We start from the raw sequence: 8,086 nt of genomic DNA on the forward strand, positions 1-8,086 counted from the left end.
TGTCCCGGTTTTCCCGGGACTGTCTCGGATTTCCCGGTTTATCTCGGTTTTCCTTCTTTTTAATATTCAGTCCCGGCAAAAAAAAAATTATTTAATGGCCCGATTTTCACTAGGTTAGTTCCAACGACTATTTAGACTGTTTCTGCACACTTTAAATCTGTCTTTTTTTCTCGCTGTGTCCATTTTACACCCCCGGTAACAACTTACGTTCGCCAGTGTAGTGTAGTGCCTGTACATTTACATTTTAATGGTCCAATGAAGGTACTTTAAAAACCAGGACATTTCCTCATTTAAAAAACAAAAAAAAATAATCCGGGACAGGACGTGAAATACGGACATGTCCCAGGAAATACGGACGTTTGGTCACCCTACTTAAAGGTCATACTGTAGCTCCCTTATCCCATTATTGTATTTGTCCCAGAATACATGGTTTTCCTGTTAATTGGAGACACTGGCTGTGTTCGAAATAGCCTACTACATACTGGATACTGCATACTGCACTCAGTATATACTGGATACTGCATACTGGTCCTCGTAGTAGTATGCAGTACAGTTTCCAGTATGCGACAAAAGCAAAGCATACTACGGGGTCATGTGAGCGTAGCGTTGCATGATGGGATGCAGTACACCACAAAGATAGCTCTGTTCGCGTACTAATATTTTGCGGAAGTAGTATGTCATCCGGGGATGTTTCGCGTACTGGAAAAATTATTTTTATTCGCATACTGCATACTGGATACTGATCTGGGGCCCAAGCAGTACGCCACTATGTAGTAGGCTATTTCGAACACAGCAACTGACACAGCTTGAGGTGACTGTTTGTTGTTATTTGGTGCTGTATAAATAAAATGTAATTTAATTGTTTTGCAACGTGAACTTTGAAGAAACTTATTTTCTTTCTTCTTCTCTGCAGATTGACAGTGCTGTCATAGCACTGATGGATGACGCAGCTCTTGCAAATTACATCCCTTCCTATGGAGACCGCATTGCCATCTTCAATTTCTGCAAAAGCAAGCAACCACTCTCACAAAGAAAACAAGGACTTTTACAAAAACTTCGTGAAAAAATGCAAAACAGAAAGGAAGGTCCCAAGGAGAACACTTCACATGCAGACACACGAACAAGACAGACAAAGAAGCAAAAGACATCAAGAAATGTTGAAATAGGATGGATCCATCATGATGGAAAAATAACCAAACAGGTGAGGGCAAAACAGGGAGGTGGCACCAGAAAAATTCAAATGGCCACTGATGCAGGATTGAAGGATATTCTTCAGCAAGGAAAGAATTTCTTTTTCCCTGATGGAGTGTCTCCTAAAGGATGTGAAACTGATTTTGAGTTTGAGGTTTGGGACTTTAAACAGAACCACCTCACTGATGACACTTGCCAGTCTATTGGTGATATGTATGAAGCAGCAAGGCTGACAATGTTACGCTTCTACATTGCAACAAAGCCAAAATATCTTGAAGAAGAGGCCAGTGAGACATCTGAAGTGATGTTTGTCTCTGCAAGCAGTGGCAGTGAAATTAATCCAACAGAAGTGGCAGAAGTCTTAGGTAATTTTCATGGAGACGACCATCCTTTAGAAATTTCAGATGATTCAGAGATAACCTTTGGTCCCACTTTTGATGCTGAAGAAGGTACAGATGACACATTAATCTATGAAGGTTTTCTTGTACCCCTCAGTCCAGCTAATCCAGAGGATGTAATAACAATCATTGTACATCATGCTAACATTTTACATGACATGATTACTGCTTTCTGTGATGCAGAGATTTTGACCAAAACACTGAATGTGAAACGCATACTTCCAGACAATACAGAAGAAGCAGGTAGAGGATCAGGGGTACTGAGAGATGTACTCAGCTGCTTCTGGCAAGAATTCTATGAGCGATGCACCCTTGGTGCAACAGTTAAAGTGCCATTCATTCGCCATGATTTTTCTGCTGAAAAATGGATGGCAACTGGCAGAATACTTCTGAAAGGTTACCAAGACTGTCAGTATTTTCCAACCAAACTTGCTATCCCTTTTCTTGAACAAGTGCTTTTCAACTGTGTTTACAGTGATCTTAAAGTGCATTTTCTGCAGTTTGTGAGCAGCCAAGAATGTGAAGTTTTGGTGCAAGCAGTAAGTGATTTCACTGCAGTTGACATGGATGATCTTGTGGAAGTTCTTGACAATTATGGCTGTAGGAAAAGAATCACCGCTGAGACTCTTCCAACAATCCTTGATGAAATAGCACATAAAGAGCTTGTCCAAAAACCAATGTTTGTTATTGACTGTTGGAGGGAAATCACCCATCACCACCTTGCCCTCACTCCAGAGACATTGACAAAGTTGTTCTCGGACCTGCAGCCAACTTCAAAAAAAGTCTGCCAACTTCTGAAATTTTCTGTTGATTTGACACCAAAGCAAAAGGAAGTGGTAAATCATCTGAAACGATTCATCAGAGAGTTGGATGACATTAAACTTCAGAAATTTCTGCGATTCTGCACCAGATCAGATCTTGTAGTGACAGACAGTATTTATGTGGAGTTTCAAGCTATGACAGAGTTTACAAGAAGACCAGTTGCACACACGTGTGGGAAGATTCTGCAAATAGCTGACAGCTATGAAAACTTCCCAGATTTCCGTTCTGAATTTAATGCAGTTCTGGAAAGCAATGTCTGGGTAATGGACATTGTATAGACTCTCACAGGAACAGCAATTCACTATGTTTGAACTATTTATGCAGACTAGAGCAGAACTGCAAAGGATAAGAATACATATTTGAGCTCTATACAAAACACTCCTTCTTGTTCTTTTATAATTAGAAAGAAGTTACCATATTTGTGTCAGAAGCCCAGTTTTGGCTACAAATCTTCCAGTCTCTTTTATTATCCAGTTTCACAATAAACTAGTACAGTCACAAAACAAAATGAACTGGCACACTGTCCGTTACCATAGCTAAAGCTATTTTCACCTAATCCAAGTTCTCTAGTTGCATAACAGAAACCTTGAGCAACAACAAAAATTGTGCTCATTAGAGATGTATGCAATATAAAGAAAATGTTCTTTCATATTTTCTTTAATGCACCCAGTGAAAGATTTTTTTTGTTAAGTTGTGTGAAAGTTTACATCACATTTATCTATTTTGCGCAAAGCCAAATACTTTTGTAAGGACTAAGACAAATGTATCCTGATGTTCTATTGTAAGTATTATAGGCAGTTAGACACTGTTTTGCTAGTTGCAGGAATGTGCATAATTTTGCACATTTGCATTAGTCATGCTTGCGATATTTTGCTTTATATGCCCTTGTTAGTTTAAAAGATCAAAGGTTGGTATTTGCTGTTGGATGCTCAAGTACCACATAAGCACACATTTGTGAACGCACATGTTTTTAGAATATATTCATGCATTTCCACTGTTTTCTTAAATGGTGTGTTGTTTCTAAACATTCATCCAAGAAAATGTTGCAAGCTGCAAAATAAATAAGAGTTTTGAAGACATTTACTGATTGTCATTGCACAGACACTATACAGTGCAGTGTCCAAGGGCTGTGATTATTCTTTCATTCTTATGCCATCATTCTTACGTCATTCTTATACAAAATTTCCATGTTCTCTAGTATTAGTTTCAAGACTAAAAAGAATGTCCTTGTTACCTATGGAAATATTGGGCATTTTTATTGTATGCATGTTCCAATTTCCAATAAAATGTTACTTTTACCACTACATTTATATTGTAGTTCTGAGTCTTTTGATAAAGTTCAGTATCCATTTGAACCATATCCATAACCTGACCTTGAGCCTTCACTGCTTATGTCTTACATGGCGCTTTGCTTGAAGAAGTTGATTATTTTCCAAAGTTATATACCAAATTAAAGGGTATGTTGGTGACCGTTGCAGCCACTGTTCTGTCAAATTGGTGCTGGTATACCTTGAATAAAAAATAACCTTTCGGCTGTATGAATCATGTTAATTAATTAGCTTTGTACATGACAGCTCATACTGCATCAGTATGGAAACGACTAATTTAATGAAAGCCAAAATCTTATAATAACATTACAGTACAAAGATGATGGTAAAATGTGATGGTTCTTCATTAAAATCTTAATTTTATTTCTACTAAAAGCCCAAAATATGTAACAGCTTGATATATTAACAATGATGTGTTTATATAAATGTTATGTAGTTTAGACCCAAAAATGTGGAGTACATGCATCTATGATTTACAGAAACATATAATGATAAAATGTCCTGGTGCCTGGGTTGCTAGCCAGGAACAATAGGAATACACGTGACAACAGAAACACAATTAACAGAGCTATTTTATTCTTCTAATGGCAGATCTGCTATAAGCACTCTGAATTTACATTTAACAAAAAGTATTCACAGAATGACATGAAAAGAATGACATGGCAAGCCTGTTTGCTTGTACCCAAAATGCATTTATCTGGAAAATGTCTTATACTTGTGACGGGCAGGGTGAGCGACTAAAAAGGAAGCGATCACGCCAAGTCTCAGGGAAAAAGAATGGTTTAATTGAAGGTGCGCAAACCAAAAACCCGTGCAATAAATCCAAATTAAGGATGTAATGACCAGTGGTCAACTGGTACAAAGACAAGACATATATAGGCAAACAAACGACCCTCAGGTGAGACGGATCACGGGCTCCGCCCTCCTGAGGGACGCACACGACGTAACAAAACAACAACAATAACAGCAACACAACACAATAGGGTACTTGTAATACATGGCAACAGTTATTAAATCATATGATCAAGACAAACCAACATTTTATTTAAATTTGCACATGTAAATAGTGGATGTGTGCCATTTCTTAAATACTGTGGAGTATTTCTTCTCTTAACCTGATATACAGGTCAGCTGCAGCAAGTGGGTCTACTGGGGCTTCCCATTCATTTTCTACCATAAGTAGACAACAAAGTTCAAAGACAGTTTCATCACAGGGAAATCGACCTTTTGGAGTGCACTCTTCCATACAAACAGTGAGCTCCTCCAGGTGAATCGGTTTCAGTCTGTCCTCAGCATTGTGCAGCTCTGGGAATGAGAACATCATGACTGGCTGGCCCGGTGCAGCACCACCACTTGATCTTGGTCGAATTTTGTGCGAGTTCCATGTGTTTACGACATCATCAAGTTCATCCTACAAAGAAAGTAGCGCAGAATATAAGAATAAAACAAACTGTGTACCAATAACTCTTGCCAAAGTTAAGGCTTATGAAGTCATCAATAGACAGCAAGAATTTTCATTCAAGTGACCTCTAATCAATCTAAAAACAAGCAGTAACTACAAAGTAGCACTTTCACCAGTCAGCAATCACCAATAAGTGTAACAATTTATTCTGGGTGTTCAGTAATTCCACAAACTATTTTCATGATAACTTCACAAATTCAGAACACTGCTTTCTGCCCAAAACGAGGGCTGTACATTTTCAGGGAACCAGATTCCCCAGCAATTTAAACCATGTGGGAAAAAAACAAATTTGCTCCATGCACCTGTACTGAGAAAGTTGCAGTTAGTCTAATTGGTATTTATCCATTTTGCTTCTACTTATCCTTTTAAATAAAAAAAAAAAAAGATTTTCCATGTCAAAGAAAGATTTTATAATTACTAATAACACTACTATATTGATTTACAATGTACAATGTCTACAACTGAGACATTACAGAGGATGAGGAAGCTTTTACCTGAACAAGATTAAGAAAGCAGAACTGGATAAGACTTTTGTCCAAAAAGTCTCCCGTGAAGTGACCATCATCCTGAAACGTTTTAAATAAGTTCATCCAGAACTGTGCACTCTGTTTGCGGAGGGTAGCCCACCATCCTTCAATGCGCTGGTTGGCTGTACTTGTTCCATATAAGAAACTTCTCTGCCCTGCAAAACTGTCTGTGTGATTTCTACGCAAAAACATTTGCATTTGTTCTACACAACCATTTTCTGTGCCCCTGTCAGCACGTACTCTCTCTGGACATCCATTCATGCATGAAACTGTTTTCAAAAAGTAACTTGCAACCAATTTAGGGTCACTGTTTGTGGTATAGGCCTCCAGCCATAAAACATAGCGGCTAAAACCATCTATGCAACCATTGATGGCAATGCCATAGGGTTTTAATTTGTCATAGCCATCCATGTGCCAAAGTGCATTTGGTCCTCTGCAGCTGTACTGACGTCTTCTCAAGCGTCGAGCTCGTCTTAATTCCACACCTTGTGGATCAACCAATTTGATAATGCGTCTTATGGTATCTTGTGACACAACAAATCCACGTTGAACTGCACGAAGATGTAGCCAACGATAACCTTGCATCTGGCCACTGGTCATGATCTCTTGTTGAACAAAGGCCAGTACTTCTTGCAGGTCTGTCTGATTCTTTCTTCTGAAGAGCCCTAGTCTTTTACAAATTCTCTTTAGGGTACGAATACTTACAAGTATCTGATTATTATGAGCTAAAATTGCAAGTATTTCTTTGTTACTGAAAGACAGTCTGAAGTACAATCGAATTAAGTCATCTAACTCTGACATTGTAGGCACCGTTTCTGTCACTCCAGGGTCCAGCCTTTCACAAAAGTCCTTGTTTTCTTTGTGAGAGTGGTTGCTTGCTTTTGCAGAAATTGAAGATGGCAATGCGGTCTCCATAGGAAGGGATGTAATTTGCAAGAGCTGCGTCATCCATCAGTGCTATGACAGCACTGTCAATCTGCAGAGAAGAAGAAAGAAAATTAGTTTCTTCAAAGTTCACGTTGCAAAACAATTAAATTACATTTTATTTATACAGCACCAAATAACAACAAACAGTCACCTCAAGCTGTGTCAGTTGCTGTGTTCGAAATAGCCTACTACATAGTGGCGTACTGCTTGGGCCCCAGATCAGTATCCAGTATGCAGTATGCGAATAAAAATAATTTTTCCAGTACGCGAAACATCCCCGGATGACATACTACTTCCGCAAAATATTAGTACGCGAACAGAGCTATCTTTGTGGTGTACTGCATCCCATCATGCAACGCTACGCTCACATGACCCCGTAGTATGCTTTGCTTTTGTCGCATACTGGAAACTGTACTGCATACTACTACGAGGACCAGTATGCAGTATCCAGTATATACTGAGTGCAGTATGCAGTATCCAGTATGTAGTAGGCTATTTCGAACACAGCCAGTGTCTCCAATTAACAGGAAAACCATGTATTCTGGGACAAATACAATAATGGGATAAGGGAGCTACAGTATGACCTTTAAGTAGGGTGACCAAACGTCCGTATTTCCTGAGACATGTCCGTATTTCACGTCCTGTCCCGGATTATTTTTTTTTTTGTTTTTTAAATGAGGAAATGTCCTGGTTTTTAAAGTACCTTCATTGGACCATTAAAATGTAAATGTACAGGCACTACACTACACTGGCGAACGTAAGTTGTTACCGGGGGTGTAAAATGGACACAGCGAGAAAAAAAGACAGATTTAAAGTGTGCAGAAACAGTCTAAATAGTCGTTGGAACTAACCTAGTGAAAATCGAGCCATTAAATAATTTTTTTTTGCCGGGACTGAATATTAAAAAGAAGGAAAACCGAGATAAACCGGGAAATCCGAGACAGTCCCGGGAAAACCGGGACAGGTGGCAACCCTAGTATAAACTGTGATTTCAGTCTTGAACAGTCTTAAACTGATATTAGCAGGTGGCTAGCGCTCATAACGTGCTGCTTAATTGCCGTAGTAAACGTACTCAGTTCAAACTGAAAAGAAGTACAATAATACTCAAAAACCCGTCAATTGACCAACTTTGATGTAATGTGAGACGTTGCCTATTTGCCTAACATTATAAGCTAACAAACATGCTAACAAGTAACGGTAACTTGCTGAGAAAAAAGTGCCAGCCGACAAACTGTCTTTGTTACTCACCTTCTGCTCTTCTATAATGGAAATGCTGTCTTCTGGCACTCCTCGCCCACAGAGAAACTCGTTTAAATCGGACATTTCCGTCCACGGGTTTGTTCACCAACTGCATATGTCTCTGTCATTAAGCTGATGACTTCCAAGTACCCACAATTCCGAGAAAAAAGTCACAATTCTGAGAATAAAGTC

The 8,086-nt window shown here is 39.0% G+C and overlaps 1 long non-coding RNA gene across 1 annotated transcript in view; it reads left to right on the top strand.

Annotated features, from left to right (window-relative positions):
- The window catches only part of LOC143510209 (uncharacterized), a 3,443-nt gene extending 953 nt beyond the window's left edge, over positions 1-2,490 (top strand). The window contains exons 2-3 of the long non-coding RNA XR_013129927.1: positions 914-1,201; positions 1,773-2,490. This is a non-coding gene — a long non-coding RNA (uncharacterized LOC143510209). The remainder of the gene's footprint in view (positions 1-913; positions 1,202-1,772) is intronic.
- Positions 2,491-8,086: the final 5,596 nt, after the last annotated feature.

This window comes from Brachyhypopomus gauderio, chromosome 3 (assembly GCF_052324685.1).
Source record: "Brachyhypopomus gauderio isolate BG-103 chromosome 3, BGAUD_0.2, whole genome shotgun sequence".
In the NCBI taxonomy this organism is placed as follows: Eukaryota; Metazoa; Chordata; class Actinopteri; order Gymnotiformes; family Hypopomidae; genus Brachyhypopomus; species Brachyhypopomus gauderio.